This window comes from Coregonus clupeaformis, chromosome 36 (assembly GCF_020615455.1).
Source record: "Coregonus clupeaformis isolate EN_2021a chromosome 36, ASM2061545v1, whole genome shotgun sequence".
NCBI classification, from domain to species: Eukaryota; Metazoa; Chordata; class Actinopteri; order Salmoniformes; family Salmonidae; genus Coregonus; species Coregonus clupeaformis.
The window spans coordinates 6,843,430-6,869,676 of record NC_059227.1 but is presented as its reverse complement, the minus strand read 5'-3'; the positions used below and the strand labels follow the sequence as shown (position 1 = coordinate 6,869,676).

At 43.2% G+C, this 26,247-nt stretch overlaps 1 pseudogene; it reads left to right on the top strand.

The window, feature by feature from the left end:
- The first annotated feature begins 4,661 nt into the window (after positions 1 to 4,661).
- Positions 4,662 to 20,256, top strand: LOC123482690 (annotated as a pseudogene).
- The last annotated feature ends 5,991 nt before the right edge of the window (positions 20,257 to 26,247 follow it).

Here is a 26,247-nt window from a genome sequence, read left to right as displayed (position 1 = left end):
GGTGTTGAACGCTGAGCTGTAGCCAATGAACAGCATTTTCACGTAGGTGTTTCTTTTGTACAGGTGGGAAAGGGCAGTATTGAATGCAATAGAGATGGCATCATCTGTGCATCTGTTGGGACGGTATTTGAATTGGAGTTGTTCCAGGGTGTCTGGGATGATGGTGTTGATGTGATGGTGTTGACCAGCCTTTCAAAGCATTTCATGGCTACAGATATAAGTGCTACGGGGCGATAGTCATTTAGGCAGGTTACCTTTACGTTCTTGGGCACAGGGACTATGGTGGTCTGCTTGAAACATGTAGGTATTACAGACTGGGTCAGGGAGAGGTTGAAAATGCCAGTGAAGACACTTGCCAGCATGTCAGCGCATGCTCTGAGTACGCGTCCTGGTAATCTGTCTGGCCCTGCGACCTTATGAATGTTAACCTGTTTAAAGGTCTTACTCACATTGGCTATAAAGAGCGTGATCACACAGTCGTCTGGAACAGCTGGTGCTCTCATGTATGGTTCAGTGTTGCTAGCCTCGAAAAAAGCATAGAAGGTATTTATCTCGTCTGATAGGCTTTCGTCACTGGGCAGCTCGCGGCTGGGTTTCCCTTTGTAGTCTGTGACAGTTTGCAAGCCCTGCCACATCCGACGAGTGTCAGAGCCAACATAGTAGGATTCGATCTTGGTCCTGTATTGACGCTTTCCCTGTTTGATGATTTGTCGGAGGGCGTAGCAGGATTTCTTATAAGCGTCCGGATTAGTGTCCTGCTCCTTGAAAGCGGCAGCTCTAGCCTTTAGCTCAGTGTGGATGTCCCCTGTAATCAATGGATTCCGGTTGGGGATATGTACTTACAGTCACTGTGGGGACGACATCATCGATGCATTTATTAATGAAGCAGGTGACTGATATGGTAAACTCTTCAATGCCATTGGATGAATCTCGGAACTTATTCCAGTCTGTGCTAGCAAAACAGTCCTGTAGCTTAGCATGCGCTTCATCGGACCACTTCCGTATTGAGCGTGTGACTGGTACTTCCTGTTTGAGTTTTTTCTTGTATGCAGGAATCAGGAGGATAGAATTATGGTCAGATTTGCCAAATGGAGGGCGAGGGAGAGCTTTGTATGCGTCTCTGTGTGTGGAGTAAAGGTGATCTAGAGTTTTTTCGCCTCTTGTTGCGCAGGTGACATGCTGGTAGAAATTTAGTAAAACTGATTACATTTTTCCTGCATTAAAGTCACCGGCCAATAGGAGCGCCGCCTCTCGATTAGCATTTTTGGTTTGCTTATGGCCCTATACAGCTCACCTACTCCCCTCGCCCCCCTCCCTCCCTCTCTGTCATGGTATCTGTTCGCCTGGGGGCCCATGCGAGGACAGGCTTGACTATTGGCCTGATATCAAGACTCGCCTGGCGGGGTTCCACATCAACGTGCCACAACTAATTTATAGAGCGTAAGACCCTGGAATGTAGATAGATAGATAGATAGTGCTGGTATCTGGGGTTAGGTGTCGTAAGATTTGCATCCAGTTGACTTTCTCTGTCACACAGTAGATACAGTAAACATTGTTTTATTTATTGATCCATCTTTGATATGTGAGAATTTGTTTTGTCTCCTACCCCAGGAACTGCCTTCAATTATGATTGAAAAGAGCCCACAGCTAGAATCTGAGTCTCTCTCACACGTTGCCATGACAAAAGTCTGTTATAGGTTTAGTTAGTACTTCCCAATTTCAAAACGTTTCATCCATGAACATCAGCCAGCTAACACCTGAATGTCATGCGGCGTGAGACATGGTAGACAGTCAACCTGAAACACAAGTGTCCATTATATTTCAAAGGATCTCCATTATTCGTAATACAGACTCCAATGAGGCAGTGGCAAACGGCTCGGTCTTCTCTAAAAGGAGCGTTTGAAGGAGGGATGTCTGGAGGGCGACCCCATTTATGTCTCAAGTACAGGGGGATGAACCAGAATATAGTTGCCATTTTCTCCAGTGGATCATCTTTGGTGTTTTACCTCAGCAGCGCCTTAAATACTTTTTTTTTTAGAAAGAATGCTAGGGAGTGTAAGACAAGGAGTGAGAGAAAGATGGACAATGTCTTCAAAATAAACCTGACCGGACACTTCACTCGGTTTTGGTTTCCACAAACAATGACACTGAACATACTGTATGCTTAGTGCTGATTCTTTCAAGACCTCTACTACTCTTGCCTTCCAAAAGAGCCATTCCAGTGCCAGACCAATGACGGTGATTAACAACAGTCTAATTAAAGATCAATGGAGTCGTGATTTGTCAGATGAATTAAGAAGCCCACTGTCCATTAATGCCATAAACCAATGTCACCATGATAGATATTGATTACAACCGCTCAAAACTAACCGTCACCCACTTCAGTGACGGGAAATCTTTATGGTGTTTTGTTTTTAAAAATGACCCTCATAGACGCCAATTAAGAATGGTAGTACATCCCCCTTAACCTAATTATTTTTAATGCATTTAGAAAGGGTAAATTATGCTGGTCAATAGTTGCACATAAATTATGTAGTTTGGAGTGTAATCTTTAGCGAGCATACGTCTTCTTTCTAATGTACATTTCTAATCCAGGCCCCGGGGAGGTGAAGAGCCTAGCTGTGCATGTTTAAGATTAATTTCTCCTTTGGTGTGTTTAATGTAAAAATAAACATTTATCATTGAGTTTAAAAATAGTCTGGTTGTATCTGGCAAATATGTAGCAAATCTAAGCAATGTACATTGCTCAAATGGTACCCAGTCACAACCATCCATTTTAGTGTAACACACAACAGACTCAAGTCACCATAGACGTTAAATGCCATCATGAAAGGCCAAGCCGTTCTTTAGTTAATAGAAAGAGGAATTTAGATGAAGTAGTTTATTAAAAGCACACCAAAGGACTTCAGGTTAATACAGAACGAGGAAGACTTTACATCATGTGGTCGGTGACACTTTGCTTCTTGAAAGTCCAATATATTGAAAACTTTACATTTTGGGAGTGTTTCAGTACAAAAAAAAAAAAAAAAAAGTGTGGATTTTCCCTTTAATGTCAAGGCATCAATAAACATCAGAAATGACATAAGACACACACAAAAAAAAAAACATACTCGTCAGTATTATCCAGGTAGTACTATCAGTTATGTATAGCAGAAATCAGGACACCTTACTTCGGATTCCTGGTTGTCCTGATTCCAAGGAGTCTTAATAAAGCCTTACTTGTTTTGTTCATCCTGGAAGGGAGTCATTTCAATGGTCAGAGGGTCTGAACCCCCCTGGAACTGCTGGAGCGAACCTGACCCTTTGTAGAACTAGGTTCCACTTCACCTTGGTCCTGGATGTCACCAGGCTCAGGCTCTTCAGTGTTGGGCACTGGCCCTTTGGGCTGTGGCATTTCTTCCTGAACCTGTTGGTCACTGACAGTAAATAGTGGTAGGTAATGGACTAAATTGGCTGCTCTCCATTGGTCGTTCCCGTGCTCGGTGGTGTCAGCAGGGAAGGCCCCAGTGACAAACAGCTCATCATATTTAGCCGTAAATCATTCCTGGCTAGGCTCTGGTCTAACAAAGCTGGGTAGGGGGTTGGGCTACTTTAGCAGGGTCTGGAATAGAGCCTGCCTCTTCAGGAAGAGGTTGGGGGGAACCATTGGTCTGCTGGCTCACTCTGACTGCTGCCATGCTCATAGATGCTCGCAAAGTGAGAGAGCTCTCCTGCCTGGAACTTTCTTGGGGGAGGTGGTAGGAACTCACACAGGGGAGGTTGTGGAAGAAGACTAGGGTAAGATGTTTCAGCAGGAACACATCCAGTCGTTTCAGGAGCCTGAGGAATGACGTAAGGGGAAGCAGCAGTCTGGGCAGATTTATAGGGGTCTTGAGCAGAACTCTGAAAACTGGGACCACCTTCAACAGGCTTCCCAGACTCAACAGGACCAGGGAGGCTTGAGCCAGGACTGGAGCTAATGGGATCACGTGTTAAGGGGGTCAAACTAGCTGGGTTTGACAAGTGGAGCATCATATGTTGTAGGTCTTGGGTGGAATGAGCCCATCCTGTAGGATGAGCAAACATTGAGTACCATTACCTTCAGATTAAAAAAATAAGAAAATGCCTAGCAAAATCTCACCAAAAGGTTCTCTGGTGGAAAAAAATTCCAACACATTATGAAACACAACACTGCAGTGGTGATCTTACCTTGTTGATGAGGATAGCAATGAACACCGCAAATCAGCAAAACCAGGAGCCCCCTGGGAAACACAAAACCAGGAGCCCCCTGGGAAACACAAAACCAGGAGCCCCCTGGGAAACACAAAATAAACAACTATTAAATTACAGAAGTGAAGAACACAAATATTCACCTTACACCTGTCTTACCTTGAGCACAGATTAGCAGCCATGATACCCATTGAACAGTGGGGAAAGGTGTAGTGAGGAGGAGAGACTGTATTTATATGTTGTAAAGGACAGTTTAGGACCAATCAGAGCCTGATTAGACAACGACGGACAGCCAAAGTTAATTGAGGCCCAATTCCACACCAACCATTGTCCCTAACCCTTTTGCCCTTGTGTGGATCTGAAAGAAATTAGATGTCAGGGTGTAGGGTTGAGTAAGGAAATTCCTGCACCATCACCCATTTCAATTCTGACCATGAGCACAGGAACGACCAATGGAGATCAGCCAATTTCGTGAGGTACCATCCTGCTCCCATCCAATACCAACCACTATTTTCTGACAGGACCAGCAGTGACCAGTAAGACGACGCTGACCTGGTAAAGTTTCTGCATTTGATTTCTCTGTGTTGATACAGGTTCATTAAAACCCTTTCCTCCTCTTCCTCAGGTCGTCAGTTATCTGCACTAACCTGGATCCTGCTGTCTGGTGGTGTTCCACCACATCTAATAAACTACTTGATCTAAATGTATCTTGTCTGGGTTGGTTGGTTTATCCATTTATCTAACTGTGGTTTAGTCCTTCACGGTAGCTTCAACATTCAGTCTGTACAACATCAATGGATTTTTCTTTGTGAATAGATTCGCGTTTTACTTCTGGACACAATTTGAAAAGGCGTAGTAGTCTGTCAGATTCCATTGTTTTTAGCATCAACAACCATTCTCGTTATCTACTAAATCCAGGCGCTGAGATTTGACTAAAGCCCCTTACAGAGCAGAGATCATGCCCAAGATTGCATAGTTGTCTCTACATTGTGGCAATTTCCGGCACTTGAGCCTCATTCCCGGACTTCCTAATCAGCTTCTCCTTTATGCAGCGTAATGGTGTTCCTCTCAACACGTGAACAGCTCTGTCAGAGCCAACACAGCGGTCTCAGGCCACAGGACACCAGCTGCAGACACTTTTCATGCTCCCCATCAGATGTCTTGTCTGTTCTAGTAAAGTGGACCTCGTGCCAAATAGGAAATATTCATGTTATTGGTTTTCAATTGGTACCTTATCCGTTCCATGCTTTCTGATTCTAACTGACTGACTCTAAGACACGTTTATATTTTTTTTTGTCTCCCACCTATCTCATGTGCTATTGTGATCAATGGACTTGATTTTTGTTTTACGGCTGATTAAATTAAATCCCAGATGTGTGCTCTTGGATAATTATCTTGCAAGGCATCTGACCTAATTGATTTCAGGTTGGTTCATCCCTCATACATGGGACATTTAACTGAGCTTCATTATGACCGAGTGATCCATTTATTCTACATGGGCAATTATGCTTCAGATTGTAGAACGATACTATAGCGTCTTATTCAAAACTTTAAGCTTACTGATTGTCGGTAGATTTTTATAAGATAAGTAATTTGCCACATATTAGAAAACATCAGGCAATGTCACAAACTGCCAGAGGTATCCCTGTCGGTGACAAACACACTCCCTCTCCCAGCTGCACACACACACACACCGACACACACACATAAAGCCAAATGTGCTGCCACTAAAATTTGCATGGTGCTCAGCAATGCATTAGTGAACATCACTTGGCAATCTGTTCATAGGACCTTAATTGGATTTTCATACCGCCTCTGATCTTGTTTTCTAATTAATGTCGGTGGCTGCCAACCAAGCAGAACCGTGCACCCAGCAACACCTTTGATCCCGGCCATATGGAGCTCCTCCCAGGGACGTAAAAACACCCCCTCACCTCGAGTCCTCCGTGTGGGAGAATACAAACAACAACAGGCCTGGTGAGGAGAATGGGTGGATGGTGGTAGGAAATGAAGGAGTGGGTGAGGAGAAGGGGTGGATGGTGGTAGGAAATGAAGGAGTGGGTGAGGAGAAGGGGTGGATGGTGGTAGGAAATTAAGGAGTGGGTGAGGAGAAGGGGTGGATGGTGGTAGGAAATTAAGGAGTGGGTGAGGAGAAGGGGTGGATGGTGGTAGGAAATTAAGGAGGGGGTGAGGAGAATGGGGTGGATGGTGGTAGGAAATGAAGGAGGTGGTGAGGAGAAGGGGTGGATGGTGGTAGGAAATGAAGGAGGGGGTGAGGAGAAGGGGTGTAGGGTTGTAGGAAATGAAGGAGGGGTGAGGAGAAGGGGGAGGGTTGTAGGAAAGTAGGGGTAGAAGCGGATGGAGAGGGTGAGGGAGAGAGGGAGGGAGAGGGTAAGGGAGGTAGGGAGGGGGAAGTAACGTGTTAACCAACAAATCCCTTCAGTGTTGTTATTGATTAATTTATCTCACAATCAGTTGTGATTACAGATAAATAAAACATGAGGGGTGGGACCATACACAACAACCCCCTCCTCTCCCTCTCTTGCTTCAGGGAAATGTCAATAGCTTTTTATAATCTATTTATCCCCCCTCCCCCCCTCCCCCGCTCCCCCTATGGCCACTCCAGGGACTGTGTCCCAAATCGCACCCTATCCCCTATACAGTGCACTACTTTTGGCCCGATGAGCCCTTGACAAAAGTAGTGCACTAAAAAGGGAAGATAAAGGATAAAGGACTGACAAAAACCTGTCCTTTTCTTTTTTTCTCCCCTCTTCCCCCCTTCCTCCCTGAAGCAGCAAGGCCTTGACCATACACCTCTATCTACCCACCTAGCATACCATACACCTCTATCTACCCACCTAGCATACCATACACCTCTATCTACCCACCTAGCATACCATACATCTCTATCTACCCACCTAGCATACCATAAATCTCTATCTACCCACCTAGCATACCATACACCTCTATCTACCCACCTAGCATACCATACATCTCTATCTACCCACCTAGCATACCATACATCTCTATCTACCCACCTAGCATACGATACATCTCTATCTACCCACCTAGCATACCTTGCATCTCTATCTACCCACCTAGCATACCAAACATTTATATCTACCCACCTAGCATACCATACATCTCTATCTACCCACTTAGCATACCATATATCTCTATATACCCAACAAGCATACCATGCATCTCTATCTACCCACCTAGCATACCATACAGCTCTATCTACCCACCTAGCATACCATACATCTCTATCTACCCACTTAGCATACAATACATCTCTAAATACCCAACTAGCATACCATGCATCTCTATCTACCCACCTAGCATACCATACATCTATATCTACCCACCTAGCATACCATACATCTTTATCTACCCACCTAGCATACCATGCATCACTATCTACCCACCTAGCATACCTTGCATCTCTATCTACCCACCTAGCATACCAAACATTTCTATCTACCCACCTAGCATACCATACATCTCTATCTACCCACTTAGCATACCATACATCTCTATATACCCAACTAGCATACCATGCATCTCTATCTACCCACCTAGCATACCATGCATCTCTATCTACCCACCTAGCATACCATACATCTCTATCTACCCACCTAGCATACCATACATCTCTATCTACCTACATAGCATACCATACATCTCTATCTACCCAACTAGCATACCATGCATCTCTATCTACCCACCTAGCATACCATACATCTTTATCTACCCAACTAGCATACCATGCATCTCTATCTACCCACCTAGCATACCTTGCATCTCTATCTACCCACCTAGCATACCAAACATTTCTATCTACCCACCTAGCATACCATACATCTCTATCTACCCACCTAGCATACCATACATCTCTATCTACCCACCTAGCATACCTTGCATCTCTATCTACCCACCTAGCATACCAAACATTTCTGTCTACCCACCTAGCATACCATGCATCGCTATCTACCCACCTAGCATACCACACATCTCTATCTACCCACCTAGAATACCATATATCTCTATCTACCCACCTAGCATACCATAAATCTCTATCTACCCACCTAGCATACCACACATCTCTATCTACCCACCTAGAATACCATATATCTCTATCTACCCACCTAGCCTACCACATTACTTTATACATCTTTATCTACCCACCTAGCCAATCACACTATTTTATACATCTTTATCTACCCACCGAGCCAATCACACTATTTTATACATCTCCATCTACCCACATAGCCTACCACCCTGCTTCATACATCTCTAACTACCCACCCAGCCTACCACACTGCTTTAAACATCTCTATCTGCCCATCTAGCATATCACACTGCTTTAAACATCTCTATCTCCCCACCTAGCCTACCACACTGCTTTAAACATCTCTATCTGCCCATCTAGCATATCACACTGCTTTAAACATCTATATCTGCCCACCTATACATCTCTTTTTACCTACCTAGCATACCACACTACTTTATTTTATTTTATGTAATTGAATGACGAATAACTCGGATGGCATGGCACCAGCTAGCTGTAATTGCTGCGTAGGCTATCATTCGTATAAATCCACACAGGCCTTTGCTCTTTCTTAGACGTTTGGCTGGCTAATCACTACGGCATCTATTCCATTCTATTGTAACTTCACAAGTTTAGTCCCTATGGACCCTGATCAAAAGTAGTGCACTATATAGGGATTAGGGTACCATTCTCTGGTGTAAAGTAGTGCACTATATAGGAAATAAGGTGCCATTTGGGACACAGCCACAGACAGACCTCCTGAGTGTCAACACATGACCTTCCACAACAATGGCTGCCGCAGAGAAGCAAGGCTTTCTGCAGTGTTCATGCCAGTGATTGCACCTGAAGGATCTCCTATTCACAAGGCGTGTTTGTCCTTCAGAGAGCAATTATTCTGAAAAATGTCTATTATCTTTAAGAGATTTTTCTGCTGCTTGCTGCGTAGGCTGGAGTATATCCATATATATTTTTCATCTCTCTCTGAGTCGGCGGCGAAGGCCTATTGAACATGTGACTTATTGTGATTCCTAGCTTGCGAATGACTGGCAGTGCATTAAGACTGAAGTAGAATAATCTAATGAAGAGTTTACCACAGGTCTGAAGCCTATCTCCTTTTTAAGAGTGTAAAGAGAACAACCTTGGCCTTCTTTAAGAATATTACCGGACAATATAATGTAATCCAGAGTCAGGGCTGCTATTGTATGTCTCTAACTTTCTGACGTCTATGTGTCTCTGTATGGTTGAATGTGTTGAATGTGTGCCGGCTAGGTTAAAATATGTTTGTGTTTCACGAATCACTGTGTCTTTGTTTTACCTAGCAGTGATTGGCCAAGTGAAGTGGTGAATGACCTTCTGTTATGGGGGATTGAAACAATGGCTCACATAGCTAGTGTCAATCAATATCTCACTCACCCATCTAAACTCAGTCTTGTTGCCTGTCTCTCTGTCTCTGTAACCTCAGCCTTGTTGCCTGTCTCTCTGTCTACTGTATGTCTCTGTCTCTGTAAACTCAGTCGTTTCTCTCTGCCTATGTCTCTGTCTCTGTAAACTCAGCCTTGTCTCTCTGCCTATGTCTCTGTCTCTGTAAACTCAGCCCTGTCTCTCTGTCTCTGTAAACTCAGCCTTGTCTCTCTGTCTCTGTCTCTCTAAACTCAGCCTTGTCTCTCTGTCTCTGTCTCTGTAAACTCACCCTTGTCTCTGTCTCTGTAAACTCTGCCTTGTTGCCTGTCTCTAAGTCTGTCTCTGTAAACTCAGCATTGTTGCCTGTCTCTCTGTTTCTGTAAACTCCGCCTTGTTGCATGTCTCTTTGTTTCTGTACACTCAGCATTGTTGCCTGTCTCTCTGTCTCTGTAAACTCAGCCTTTGTACTTGTCTCTCTGTCACTGTAAACTCTGCCTTGTTGCCTGTCTCTCTGTCTCTGTTACAGTTTTTCTCCATTGGTTTGGCTCATTTCTTGAAACAGAAATTACATTCTCAAAACTACATGGACAAACCTCCAAACCACTTGGCAATTGTTCACAACAGAATTTAATTTCTCATTCATTTCATCAAATTGCAAATGTCTAAGTACATGTCTCAATGTCTCAGTACATCTTTGCAAATGATTAAGTACAGGTAGCCTACATTTAGCACAATTTCCAAGTGAATAGATCTTGTTGATCTAAACTGATTGTTGATTCTCAGTCTAATGGTTGTTCGCTCCAAAACGTGTCAGCGTCATTTCATTGTATAAGTCATCACATGCACAATAGTCTGTTCAATTGTCAAAATTAGTCAAGAACATAATACCATGAATACCATATATGAATCCCTTGGAACATTTGATACATTTATTACAGCAATTGACAGTCAGGTGAAACCTTACTCTCCTTTCCTCAATCCTATTGAGGAGTATTTCTCCGCTTGGAGGTGGAGAGTGTATGAGCATCGGGCTCAAGATCAGAGGTCCCTGCTCCATGCAATGGACGCTGCGTGTGAGGATATTACAGCAGATCAGTGTAGGGGGATGGTTGCGACATGCACGCCCGTTTCTTCCCTCGTTGCATCGCAAGGAGAATATACGCTGTGATGTGGACGAGAATCTGTGGCCAGACAGACAGCAGCGTGTGGATGGCCAGGAGGGTGAGGACAGCGACCAGTGAAGAACTGTTAGTTGTGAAACTCCAGCTTTATTTACAGCACTGTAGGCTGCATATAATTTTCATTGTTTTTGTTTGTGTGTTTATATTACAGTATATTATGCTGTATACATTTTCTTTTTACTCTGATGTATGGAAGTTACTTTATGTGTGTGAATGATAATGGTTACAATTTCCTTGGCAGTATGAGTGCAATGTGTGATGTCAAACCTTGGAGGCTACTCTTACCCTAAAATCCTATTTATTTTTTTCAGTTTTATACACAATTGTATTCTGTTAGCTAGACAAAAAACAGTACAGTAACCATTGTCAATGAAGGACTGGGCTAAGACTGAAGGTGGACATGAGGGATATTTCAATGGTCCTCTGCCATAGTGACAAAACATCTAAACATTTTGACTTGCAGTGCTTACACAATGCCAAAGGGACGAAGCATTTTGGGGGCACTGACTGTTTAAATGAGAAGGAAATTTAGTTTTGACACATGCGTGAACTGTTTTGGGGAGAGGTATGAGCTTTGCAGGTGAACCATGGTGTTGTGCCGAACCATCCACGTTATTTTGGCTAAAGCACCAAGAGTGTTGAGAACGTCCGGTCTGTTTCAAGAAATGAGCCAAAGCAATTGAGAAGGATCTTTGCCATTTTCGTGGCACTGACTCCTTATATGGGAAAGGAATTTAGTTTTGAAGCATGAGTGAACAGTTTTAGGAGAGATATGAGCTTTTGCAAGTGAGCTATAGTGTTGTGCTGAACTGTAAGACTGTTTTGCCAAATGATCTTAGAGTTTTGAGAATGTAATTTCTGTTTCAAGAAATGAGCCAAACCAATGGAGAAAAACTGTAACTCAGCCTTGTCTCTCTGTCTCTGTAAACTCTGCCTTGTTGCCTGTCTCTCTGTCTCTGTAAACTCTGCCTTGTTGCCTGTCTCTCTGTCCCCCCAAACTCCACATTGTTGCCTGTATCTCTGTCTCTGTAAACTCAGCCTTGTTGCCTGTCTCTCTGTCTCTGTAAAATCAGCCTCTCTGTCTCTGTCTCTGTAAACTCAGCCTTGTTGCTTGTCTCTCTGTCTCTGTAAACTCAGCCTTGTTGCCTGTTTCTCTGTCACTGTAAACTCTGCCGTGTTGCCTGTCTCTCTGTCTCTGTAAACTCAGCCTTGTTGCTTGTCTCTCTGTCTCTGTAATCTCAGCCTTGTTGCTTGTCTCTCTGTCTCTGTAAACTCTGCCTTGTTGCCTGTCTCTCTGTCCCCCCAAACTCTGCATTGTTGCCTGTCTCTCTGTCTCTGTAAACTCAGCCTTGTTGCCTGTCTCTCTGTCTCTGTAAACTCCACCTTGTTGCCTGTGTCTCTGTCTCTGTAAACTCAGCCTTGTTGCCTGTCTCTCTGTCTCTGTAAACTCAGCCTTGTTGCTTGTCTCTCTGTCTCTGTAAACTCAGCCTTGTTGCTTGTCTCTCTGTCTCTGTAAGTCCGCCTTGTTGCCTGTCTCTCTGTCTCTGTAAAATCAGCCTTGTTGCCTGTCTCTCTGTCTCTGTAAACTCATCCTTGTTGCTTGTTTCTCTGTCTCTGTAAACTCAGCCTTGTTGCCTGTCTCTCTGTCTCTGTAAACTATGCCTTGTTGCCTGTCTCTCTGTCCCCCAAAACTCTGCATTGTTGCCTGTCTCTCTGTCTCTGTAAACTCAGCCTTGTTGCCTGTCTCTCTGTCTCTGTAAACTCCACCTTGTTGCCTGTGTCTCTGTCTCTGTAAACTCAGCCTTGTTGCCTGTCTCTCTGTCTCTGTAAACTCAGCCTTGTTGCCTGTCTCTCTTTCTCTGTAAACTCAGCCTTGTTGCTTGTCTCTCTGTCTCTGTAAGTCCGCCTTGTTGCCTGTCTCTCTGTCTCTGTAAAATCAGCATTGTTGCCTGTCTCTCTGTCTCTATAAACTCAGCCTTGTTGCTTGATTCTCTGTCTCTGTAAACTCCACCTTGTTGCCTGTCTCTCTGTCTCTGTAAACTCAGCCTTGTTGCTTGTTTATCTGTCTCTGTAAACTCCACCTTGTTGCCTGTCTCTCTGTCTCTGTAAACTCAGCCTTGTTGCCTGTCTCTCTGTCTCTGTAAAATCAGCCTTGTCTCTCTGTCGCTGTCTCTGTAAACTCCACATTGTTGCCTGTATCTCTGTCTCTGTAAACTCAGCCTCGTTGCCTGTCTCTCTGTCTCTGTAAAATCAGCCTTGTCTCTCTGTCTCTGTCTCTGTAAACTCAGCCTTGTTGCTTGTCTCTCTGTCTCTGTAAACTCAGCCTTGTTGCCTGTCTCTCTGTCACTGTAAACTCTGCCGTGTTGCCTGTCTCTCTGTCTCTGTAAACTCAGCCTTGTTGCTTGTCTCTCTGTCTCTGTAAACTCAGCCTTGTTGCTTGTCTCTCTGTCTCTGTAAACTCTGCCTTGTTGCCTGTCTCTCTGTCCCCCCAAACTCTGCATTGTTGCCTGTCTCTCTGTCTCTGTAAACTCAGCCTTGTTGCCTGTCTCTCTGTCTCTGTAAACTCAGCCTTGTTGCCTGTGTCTCTGTCTCTGTAAACTCAGCCTTGTTGCTTGTCTCTCTGTCTCTGTAAACTCAGCCTTGTTGCTTGTCTCTCTGTCTGATATGTCTGCCAGACATGCAGAGATGCGATTCGCCACCTGGTTATCAGAAGGGGGAAAGGAGAAGATTAATTGTGTGTCGTCTGCGTAGCAATGATAGGAGAGACCATGTGAGGATATGACAGAGCCAAGTGACTTGGTGTATAGAGAGAATAGGAGAGGTCCTAGAACTGAGCCCTGGGGGACATCAGTGGTGAGAGCATGTGGTGCGGAGCCAGATTCTCACCACGCCACCTGGTACGAGCGACCTGTCAGGTAGGACGCAATCCAAGAGTGAGCCGTATACAAGGTGCATATAGTATCTTTCCTCTAGGCACTACAGTATATCCTGTCCCACATTGTTAGGCCTACAGTATGGGCTTTACCCAACTTCTCTGACTACTGTTGTTATGCCATACAGTCAACACAATCTAAACAGTCACATGATAGTCACTTTGCATATACAGACCAGGCTATAATGTCATGCCATACAGTCTTGTCTCAACGCAAACAGTCACTTGATTAGGGTAACAAAATTCCGGGAACTTTTCAAAAATTCCCAGGTTTTCCTCCTGATTCTGGGAATCTTCCAACCAGGATTTCAGGAAAACTAAGGGGGATTTCAAACCCTACACTTGATAGAGTCGTCATACAGAAAATATTATTTAGAGAGTTAGTGAGTTAGAAAATATTATAAACTTGATGGTTCGAGCCCTGAATACTGATTGGCTGACAGCTGTGGTATATCAGCTCGTAAACAACGGGTATGACAAAACAGTTATTTGTACTGCTCTAATTACGTTGGTAACCTGTTTATAATAGCAATAAGGCACCTCAGGGGTTTGTGGTATATGGCCAATATACCACAGCGTTGCGTCGTGCCTAAGAACAGTCCTTAGCTGTGGTATATTGGCCATATACCACACCCCCTCTGGCCTTATTGCTTAAATATACACTACAGTGGCTTGCGAAAGTATTCACCCCCCTTGGCATTATTCCTATTTTGTTGCCTTACAACCTGGAATTAAAATTGATTGGGTTGTATCATTTGATTTACACAACATGCCTACCACTTTGAAGATGCAAAATAAAAATAAAATTGTGAGACAAATAAGAAATAAGACAAGAAAACAGAAAACTTGAGCGTGCATACCTATTCACCCCCCCAAAGTCAATACTTTGTACAGACACCTTTTGCAGCAATTACAGCTGCAAGTCTCTTGGGGTATGTTTCTATAAGCTTGGCTCATTTAGCCACTGGGATTTTTGGCCATTCTTCAAGGCAAAACTGCTCCAGCTCCTTCAAGTTGGATGGGTTCCGCTGGTGAACAGCAATCTTTAAGTCATACCACAGATTCTCAATTGGATTGAGGTCTGGGCTTTGACTAGAACATTCCAAGACATTTAAATGTTTCCCCTTAAACCACTCAAGTGTTGCTTTAGCAGTATGCTTATGGTCATTGACCTGCTGGAAGGTGAAATCCATTCCAGTCTCAACCAATTGTTTTCTTGGTGATTATGGTCCCAACTGCCTTGAGATCATTGACAAGATCCTCCCGTGTAGTTCTGAGCTGATTCCTCACCGTTCTCATGATCATTGCAACTCCACGAGGTGAGATCTTGCATGGAGCCCCAGGCCGAGGGAGATTGACAGTTATTTTGTGTTTCTTCCATTTGCGAATAATCGCACCAACTGTTGTCACCTTCTCACCAAGCTGTTTGGCGATGGTCTTGTAGCCCATTCCAGCCTTGTGTAGGTCTACAATCTTGTCCCTGACATCCTTGGAGAGCTCTTTGGTCTTGGCCATGGTGGAGAGTTTGGAATCTGATTGATTGATTGCTTCTGTGGACAGGTGTCTTTTATACAGGTAACAAATTGAGATTAGGAGCACTCCCTTTAAGAGTGTGCTCCTAATCTCAGCTCGTTACCTGTATAAAAGACACCTGGGAGCCAGAAATCTTTCTGATTGAGAGGGGATCAAATACTTATTTCCCTAATTAAAATGCAAATCAATTCATAACATTTTTGACATGCGTTTATCTGGATTTTTTTGTTGTTATTCTGTCCCTCACTGTTCAAATAAACCTACCATTAAAATTATAGACTGATCATTTCTTTGTCAGTGGGCAAACGTACAAAGTCAGCAGGGGATCAAATACTTTTTTCCCTCACTGTATATATACTGAGATCATGTGACAGATCATGTGACACTTAGATTGCACACAGGTGGACTTTATTGAACTAATAAAGGTAATTGGTTGCACCAGATCTTATTTAGGGGCTTCATAGCAAAGGGGGTGAATACATATCCACGCACCACTTTTCCGTTATTTATGTTTTAGAAATCTTTGAAACAAGTTATTTTTAAAATTTCACTTCACCAATTTGGACTATTTTGTGTATGTCCATTACATGAAATCCAAATAAAAATCAATTTAAATTGCAGGTTGCAATGCAACAAAATAGGAAAAACGCCAAGGGGGATGAATACTTTTGCAAGGCACTGTACATAACTAAAAGTATGTGGACACCTGCTGAACATCTCATTCCAAAATCATGGGCATTAATATAGAGTTGGTTCCCCCTTTGCTGCTATAACAGCCTCCACTCTTCTGGGAAGGCTTTCCACTGATTGTTGGAACATTGCTGCGGGGACTTGCTTCCATTCAGCCACAAGAGGATTATTGAGGTTGGGCACTGATGTTAGGCGATTAGGCCTGGTTCGCAGTCGGCGTTCCAATTCATCCCAAAGGTGTTCGATAGGGTTGAGGTCAGGGCTCTGTGCAGGCCAGTCAAGTTCTTCCACACTGATCTCAACAAACCATTTCTGTATGGACCTCGCTTTGTGCATGGGGGCATTGTCATGCTGAAACAGGAAAGGGCCTTCCCCAAACTGTTGGCACAAAGTTGGAATCACAGAATCATCTAGAATTTCATTGTATGCTGTAGCCTTAAGATTTCCCTTCACTGAAATTAAGGGGCCTAGCCCGACCTATGTAAAACAGCCCCAGATCCTTATTCCTACTCCACCAAACATTACAGTTGGCACTATGCATTGTGACAGGTAGCGTTGTCCTGGCATCCGCCTAACCCAGATTCGTCCGTCGGACTGCCAGATGGTGAAGGGTGTTACACCACTCCAGCCGACGCTTGGCATTGCACATGGTGATCTTAGGCTTGTTTGTGGCTGCTCAGCTTTGGAAACCAATTTCATGAAGCTCGCGACAAACAGTTATTGTGCTGAAGTTGCTTCCAGAAGCAGTTTGGAACTCGGTAGTGAGTGTTTCAACCGAGGACAGATTATTTTTATGCGCTACGCACTTCAACACTCGGCGGTCCCGTTCTGTGAGCTTGTGTGGCCTACCACTTCGCGGCTGAGCCATTCTTGCTCCTAGACCTTTCCACTTCACAATAACAGCACTTACAGTTGACCGGGGCAGATCTAGCAGGGCAGAACTTTGACAAACTGACTTGTTGGAAAGGTGGCATCCTATGACGGTGCCACGTCGAAAGTCACTGAGCTCTTCAGTAAGGCCATTCTACCGCCAGTGTTTGTCTATGGAGATTGAATGGCTGTGTGCTCGATTTTCTACACCTGTCAGCAACGGGTGTGCCTGAAATAGCAGAATTCGCTAATTTGAAGGGGTGTCCACATACTTTTGTGTATATATAGTGTATTATTTTACCTAAAAATACATTATTTAGAGAGTTAGTGAGTCAGTGAGTTAGATAGCAATAGATTATTTAGAGGGTGAGTTAGATAACAATATATTATTTAGAGAGTTAGTGAGTTAGATAATAATATATTATTTAGAGAGTTTATGAGTTAGATGACATTCGATTATTTAGAGAGTTAGATGGCAATATATTATTTAGAGAGTTAGTGAGTTAGATGACAATATATTATTTAGAGAGTTAGTGAGTTAGATAACAATATATTATTTAGAGAGTTAGTGAGTTAGATAATAATATATTATTTAGAGAGTTTATGAGTTAGATGACATTCGATTATTTAGAGAGTTAGTGAGTTAGATGGCAATATATTATTTAGAGAGTTAGTGAGTTAGATAACAATATATTATTTAGAGAGTTAGTGAGTTAGATAATAATATATTATTTAGAGAGTTTATGAGTTAGATGGCAATATATTATTTAGAGAGTTAGTGAGTTAGATGACAATATATTATTTAGGGAGTTAGTGAATTAGATGACAATATATTATTTAGAGAGTTAGTGAGTTAGATGACAATTGATTATTTAGAAAGTTAGTGAGTTAGATGACAATAGATTATTTAGAGAGTTAGTGAGTTAGATAACAATATATTATTTAGAGAGTTAGTGAGTTTGATAACAATATATTATTTAGAGAGTTAGTGAGTTAGATAACAATATATTATTTAGAGAGTTAGTGAGTTTGATAACAATATATTATTTAGAGAGTTAGTGAGTTAGATGACAATATATTATTTAGGGAGTTAGTGAACTAGATGACAATATATTATTTAGAGAGTTAGTGAGTTAGAAAACAATATATTATTTAGAGAGTTAATGAGTTTGATGACAATAGATTATTTAGAGAGTTAGTGAGTTAGATAACAATATATTATTTAGAGAGTTAGTGAATTAGCTAATAACATATTACTTAGAGAGTTAGTGAGTTACATAACAACAGATCAAAAGTAGTGCAGTATATAGGGGAAAGGGGTACCATTTGGGACATACCCTTCGTCTGGTTACCATGGAAATGGGCAGATTTTTAATCAACAAGATACAAGTAGTACCTTCGAACTGAGTTGGCAGTTGGACAACAAAGACCAACCCATAAATCATCACGACAACTTGACCATGAAACGATCATTTTAGGATACAGAGATTTAAAAAGATTTCCTTATATTAGCTTGGGTTTGATCACCCGAGAGGGAGAGAGCGAAAATACCCACATCACTTAGTTCGGTTGTACATTTATCTTGAAGGTAAATATGTACACAGAGTATACAAAACATTAGGAACACCTTCCTAATACTGAGTTGCATACCCCCCCTTTTGCCCTCAGAACAGCCTCAATTCGTCGGGGCATGGACTCTACAAGGTGTCGAAAGCGTTCCACAGGGATGCAGGCCCATGTTGACTCCAATGCTTCCCACAGTTGTGTCAAGTTGGCTGGATGTCCTTTGGGTGGTGGACCATTCTTGATACACACTGGAAACTGTGGAGTGTGAAAAACCCAGCAGCGTTGCAGTTCTTGACACAAACCAGTGCACCTGGCACCTACTAACATACCCCGTTCAAAGCAATGGAGGCTGCTGAGGTGAGGACGGCTCATAATAATGGCTGGAACGGAGCAAATGGCTGGAACGGAGCAAATGGAAACCATGTGTTTAATGTATTTGACCCCATTCCACTGATTCCACTCCAGCCATTAGCATGAGCCCGTCCTCCCCAATTAAGGTGCCACCAACCTCCTGTGGTTCAAAGGCACTTAAATCTTTTGTCTTGCACATTCATCCTCTGAAAGGCACACATACACAATCCATGTCTCAATTGTCTCAAGGCTGAAAAATCCTTCTTTAACCTGTCTCCTCCCCTTCATCTACACTGATTGAAGTGGATTTAACAAGTGACATCAAAAAGGGATCATAGCTTTCACCTGGATTCACCTGGTCAGTCTATGTCATGGAAAGAGCAGATTTTCTTAATGTTTTGTATACTCAGTGTAAATGTGTGTGTCTGTGTGTGTCTGTGTGTGTGAGTGTGTGTGTGTGTGTGTGTGTGTGTGTGTATGTGTGTGTGTGTGCGCGAGTGTGTCTGGTGTGTGTGTGTCTCTCTGAGAGTCAAGCATTAACTACAACTAGCTCTCACAGTCTCATGTTAGAATTAGACGTTCATTCATGTTTCACAAACGTCAAATTTCAAATTTTGTCCATACTGCAAATGTCAGTTTAGGCATCAACTTCGAACAGTTAAGGTAAGGGTTAAAATTTGGGATAGGCTTAAAACAAGAATCTCAAAAACAACTTTCTATCACTGGATTTGAACTTGCAACCTTTGGAATCAGATGCTTACACCCATCCACCATCCCCATCCACAACGCCATAGCAAAACCGAAACCTACTTGAAGGTAACAGCGCTCACTGTTGCTCCTAGTGACTGGTTTCTGCGTCATCTCCCGACGTCGTCAGACATGGATGGATGTCAAATACTGACTTGTATCACGGGTGACCTGGCTGCTTAATTATTGCGTTACAGAGAAACAAGCACACACACACACACACACACACACACACACACACACACACACACACACACACACACACACACACACACACACACACACACACACACACACACACACACGTGTGTAAGCGGTTTGTGTGTGTGTGTGTCTGTGTGTGTGTCTGTGTGTGTGTGTGTGTGTGTGTGCGTGTGTGTGTGCGTGTGTGTTTGTGAGTGTGTGTGCGTGTGTGCGTGTTTGTGTGTGTGTGCATGTGTGTTTGTGAGTGTGTGAGTGTGTGTGCGTGTGTGTTTGTGAGTGTGTGTGTGTGTGTGTGCATGTGTGTTTGTGAGTGTGTGTTTGTGTGTGTGCATGTGTGTTTGTGAGTGTGTGAGTGTGTGTGCGTGTGTGTTTGTGAGTGTGTGTGTGTGTGTGTGTGCATGTGTGTTTGTGAGTGTGTGTTTGTGTGTTTGTGTGTGTGCATGTGTGTTTGTGAGTGTGTGAGTGTGTGTGCGTGTGTGTTTGTGAGTGTGTGTGTGTGTGTGTGCATGTGTGTTTGTGAGTGTGTGAGTGTGTGCGCGCTTGTGTGTGTGAGAGTATACACTCATCACGGCTGCTTGCTCAGCGGCGGTTACTGAATACAGAGGAAGATATACACGTATGTAAATACTTAGCTGATTTATAGGATGTCACTCTGCCAAGGGGAGTCAGCCGTGCGTGTTAAGACGGGCTGATCAGGGCACAGGAATTCATTTTGAGTGATGCGGACACATTTTGTACAGTCTTGCAGGCCTTTTGAGGACTTTGACATCTGGCAGATTACACCGTACACAATCTATGATTTATCTCATTCTTGAACTGAATCAACTTTTCCATCATTGAATCTATTCTAAAGAATGCAAGTATATAAAAATGGTTTCAAATAAAAAATATAATAATAATAATAATAATAATAATAATAATAATAATAATAATAAAGTTGTGTGTAGTGTTGTGAAGTCACAGATAGTCGATGTCCCCGTGGGAATCTAATTAGCATAATAATACAATGACTTCGGTTTAAACTGGAGGTGTCTGTTTTGTTCTGCGTCTCAATCCACCACATCCACCGATGTTGGCCTTCCGCATCTGCGGTGGAAGGTGATTGAGCTACAGCTGTGTTTGTCAGGCCAGGAGACATCCCGAAAATGTTTCTTCTCAGAAAAATGTCTGTAACGTCCGAACGGTTTGGGCTACAAACTAATATGATCCCACCATCGAAAGCTGAGACTCTCACGAACACGTACATTTCAACCCCCACAAGCTTCACGTGACTTTTCTGAAGGTAACCCGGTACCAGTTAAAATAAGGAATGGAAGTATGGAAGTACTTTAGTGGCAAAAAAATTGGTTAAATATGGGTAAAAAATATACAATAATTTACTGAGCTTTCTTAAATCTCTCAGATATAGGACAGACACTTCGAAAAATACTTCCTTTTGATAAAATGTTTTGCCATGTATGGTTATGTTATTCAATGTGTTTCTGTGGGCTAATAGCATTAAGGCCAAATTCAATGTTTCATCAAATATTTTTGATGTTATTTTTTGAGATACCTACAGGGGTCCTACAATTCTAAATCCAAAATCAAATAGCTAAATGATATGCCCATCTTAAAACAATTCCATATGTTAGCTTAGTAGAAACCCAGCCCCGGGGCCCTTAAACTGTATTAACCTCTGTTTGATGAGAGAACAGGTAAACCTCTAGTCTCAGCCTTCAACCAGACAGAGAAAGACTGAAAGGAAAAGAATCATGGTCAAGTCTGAACTCTTTTGTTACATGGCAATTCCCTCTATTCACTCCTTTTCTCAGAGAAGAGATTAAGTTGTCAGAGCGTGGGTCCCACAGCCTACGAGTCTTCAGAGAGGAGCATGGCAGAGAGACTGATCTCTCCAGCGCTAATAGATGGGGCTTACCACGGAGCAGTGAGAACAGAGGGAGAGGAGAGGACGGAGAGAGGAGGGAGAAAGGAGGGAGAAAGGAGGGAGAGAGGGAGAACAGAGGAGGGTGAGCGCTGGGTGGATTTAGGATCACTTTACCTGGATTCGGCAGTGTGGCGCTGCTGGATTAGAGCCCCAGGCCTCGTGTCACGCTAGTCTGCAAATGGCAAAATGCGGACACACACACACACACAGACACACAGACACACACACACACACACCTCAACCCCACCCCACACCTAAAACGTGAACACTGTCCCTTCAGATTTCACAACAACTAACAGACAGGTCAGGTGCTGTCCTGCCCTAACAGCCCTGAGAGATACCAACCTCAGCTCACATGTTTACTGTCACATCCACAGACAACACAGACAGACAAAGCTCCTTCTAGAAGTCTGTTCCTGGTCTGATATCGCCGTGTAAGGCCACTCACTCATCCAGAACCCCTGGAATCACAAACCAACCAGACCAGATACAGGATGTTGTTGGCAGGGGCAACCACAACGACAGTACCATCTTCCTCTGCTCCTTCCTCTGTCCCCCCATCCTTCTCTGCATCCCTCCATACCTGATGGCTTCTCCCCACGTTTTAATTGGTAATTATTTTATGGGGTTTAATGCCTTTATTCAGCCTGTCAGTGTGAAGTCAGGAGAGGTGGATTAGGCAGGCGGCCCTGGGACCCAGGGGGACCAGACACTGGCAGGCCTTACAGCCAGGACAGCTCATTTTTACCCGGGCAGAGGAGGAGGACAGCTCCTCTTTGATCTGACGGGGGTGGTGGGGGTCTTCGCAGGCCAGAGGGGTAGAGGCACGGGGTGACAGCTGCACTTTCTTTAGCCTCACAATTTGAATTTGAATTCTATCTTAGGATGCAGCGTGGCGCGGACTTGGCAGGGCAGTGTGGTAATCTGCTCGGCAAGAAAACTGAGAAAGCGTTCAGGGCTTTCTGTCTTTCTTCCTGTGTGCCCTTGCAGAGATTGGAGTAATTAAAGTGAAATGGAATGCATTAAAAACTCACTGTCGCCTGTCCGTGCCAAATGTGAATGGGGTTGGGGCAGGGCTGTCCCTTAGACTGTAATCCCTCACACTACTTTGATGATCTGCAGCGACCAGAAAGCAAGAAAACTGCAGAGGTAGCTGAAGCAGCAACAACTCCACAATCTCACACCTCAGACTATATATTTTTGTAGATATGGATTCGATTCAGCACTGGCCAGATGACGTTGTGTTAGTGCATGCAGTTCACTCTCCCAGTCTGTGTCACAGATCGAGCTTGTGCATCATGTGCCACTTATTTTACTAAGGTTATTTATGCATGTGGAATGTTAAGCAAACCTGGTAATTGACCTACAATGCCTTGTGATAAGCTCCTATAGGATGTGCACATTCATAACAATGTTGTTTTTCTTGGAAGGGCAAACAAATGGACCTTGTTATTGGGCCTCCCTTTGGTGGACAGTATAATTGCAGTGGAAGAGAACACATCTCCAACCCATGGTCTTCTCCACGGCTGGGGGACATGAACCGGAGGAGCTTTTAAAGATACATGTCTAAGACCTCAAGCGTTAGGACCTGAAGGATAATTGGTGCCTTCTTTCATTTCTGAAGAATGTGGACAGAGACAAAAGAGAGAGGATACCCAACTATCACCATAATCTCCTCTGGCTTTATGTGTGATCCCTAACCATTCAAACTGAAGGGAGAGACAGAGAGAAACAGGGACGTACAAAGAGACACAGACACACGCACACGCACGCACGCACGCACACACACACACACACACACAGACACACACACACACACAGACACAGAGAGAGAGATAGAGACAATGTGATTCCCCACTACAGACACCTTGGTGGCAAAATCTCTTCAGGCTCCAGCAGAGCAGACCACACATCAAAGCTGGAACAGAGATCTCAACACACAGACACACTTTCTTACCTCCTACACCTCACTGGCTGAGAGGATGGAGACACAAGCACCAAACAAGACTTTTCCCTGGAGGCCAGGGTTCAAGTGTTTACAATCAAAACAACATTGAATGTTACTTTTTCCACAACCAAAATTGTGATAACATAGTATAGAATAATTACGCCAATGAAATAAAGTATTGACCATACCAGGTTTATTGGGTACAGCAAAAGCTGTTTCTCTGATGATTTAAGTCCCAGAGATATTGCTTAGATCTTTAATTTGGTTTACGTTTTGATTAGTTACGATTTCTCATATAATTAGCTCCATGACAGAATGATGTTTGAAGGTATTATGTATAATAAAAAGTCAACCCCTCTGCTCAGAAGTCTACTTGAGTGTATGGGTGCATCCCAAATGGTACCCTATTCCCTATATAGTGCACTACTTTTGACCAGAGACCTATGGGGTCTGGCCGAAAGTAGTGTATTATATAGGGAATAGGGTACCATTTGGGACGAAACATATATTTCCATTAGATGTGTGAAGACCACCAAGGTCTGGCTAAGAATGCACTTTAATAGATACATCTAAACATAATTAACTATGTTTTTCCTATCATGCGCTTTCTTTCCCATCACCTCCAGCCAAATAGTGTGTATGTTTTTGTGTGTGTATGTTTGTTTGTGTGTGTGTGTGTGTATGTGTGTGTGTGTGCGTGTGTGTGTGTGTGTGTGTGGGTGCGGGCGTGCGTGCGTGTTATGCATGTGCGTATGCATTCACAAGTGTGTGTGTGTGTCTGAATCACTGCCTTTTGCCACCCAGCAATCGGAGACAGTGTTAATTGCAGCGCGACAACCACAAGAAAAGACCAGAAGCCCCATAAAGACCCAGGCAAGCTGGCAGGCGTCCCAGGCACTGTGGAAAGCTAGCCATCCCATAATTACAGGTAGAAGACCTCTATCATGGAGCTCTGCTCTGCTGCGGTGTGTTTATAAGACGATAATCATACAAATATGTAGGAATCTCACCAATATAGCAATATCACACTTTGTCCCGACAGGATAGACAGGTGCCGAGGAACACGAGACACATGGACAGCAGTCAGCATTAAAGAGGAGAATCTTGTGGTTAACACTGGAATGCTTTGAGAACATGAAAGGGACATTGTAAAGACCTTTAATTAAAAAGTGCTCCAACAAGCTTGTACAGCACTGTAGTCAGGCTTCTTTGTGGGGTGTTTCTACGAGTATTGTTTCAAAATAGAGAGCTAGACAAATATCACTATTATTTCATTATTTAATATGACTCATATCAGTGGTTTCTGTACTCAGTCACTGCTGATTCCGATTGAGACGTTTGTATTCATCAACCGTCTCAGAGTAGGAGCGTTGATCTTGGACCGTGTTTTTTATTTTTTATTTTTTTGCATAATGGATAAGACTTCATGGGCTTCCTAGATCTGCACTCCTACTCTGAGACGCATTATGAATACCATCCCAGACGTTCATTGTTTAGATTTTTCGTCTGTCCCCTGACTGGGCCGTGGTTCCATGTTCCATTAGTGACACCAAGTTCACAACTCCTCCCAGCTCATCAGCTTCAGGGAATTCTTATTTTCACTCTGTCTTTTCACACAGTTCTCCTTGGTAATTCACACAGGACAACTCTTCCTCTTGGTTCGTTATGAGACACTGGGTGCATCCCAAATTGCACCCGATTTCATTTATAGTGCACTACTTTAGGAGAACATTCCCTTAATGTCAAGCAGAACTTCTCTAGAACGTGGTTACAATGTTTTCAGAATATACAACATGAATGTTCTGGAAACGTTTTATGGGACGTTGCAAGAACATTCATGTGTCCAGTTTTCGAAGGGTTAGTCTCTAAAAGCTTTCCAAACCTGGATTGTGCAACATTTGCCCATTATTCTTTTACAAATTCTTCAAGCTCTGTCAAATTGGTTGCTGATCATTGCTAGACAACCATTTTCAGGTCTCGACATAGATTTTCAAGCAGATTTAAGTCAAAACTGTAACTCGGCCACTCAGGAACATTCACTGTCTTCTTGGTAAGCAACTCCAGTGTAGATTTGGCCTTATGTTTTAGGTTATTGTCCAGCTGAAAGGTGAATTAATCTCCCAGTGTCTTGTGGAAAGCAGGATGAACCAGATTTTCCTCTAGGATTTTGCCTGTGGTTAGCTACATTCCGTTTCTTTTTTATCCTGAAAAACTCCCCAGTCCTTAACGATTACAAGCATACCCATAACATGACGCAGCCACCACTATGCTTGAAAATATGGAGATTGGTACTTAGTAATGTGTTGTATTGGATTTGCCCCAAACATAACACTTTGTCTTCTGGACAAACAGTTAATTGCTTTGCCACATTTTTTTGCAGTATTACTTTAGTGCCTTGTGCAAACAGGATGCATGTTTTGGAATATTTGTATTCTGTACAGGCTTCTTTCTTTTCACTCTGTCAATTAGGTTAGTATTGTGGAGTAACTAGACTTTTGTTGATCCATCCTCAGTTTTCTCTTATCACAGCTGGCCCCTCCCCGGAGTTTGTGTTAAACGCTCTACAACAAAGCTTTCTTAGTGTCCAACAAGCTTTCTCTGCCCTTAACCTTGTTCTGAACACCTCCAAAACAAAGGTCA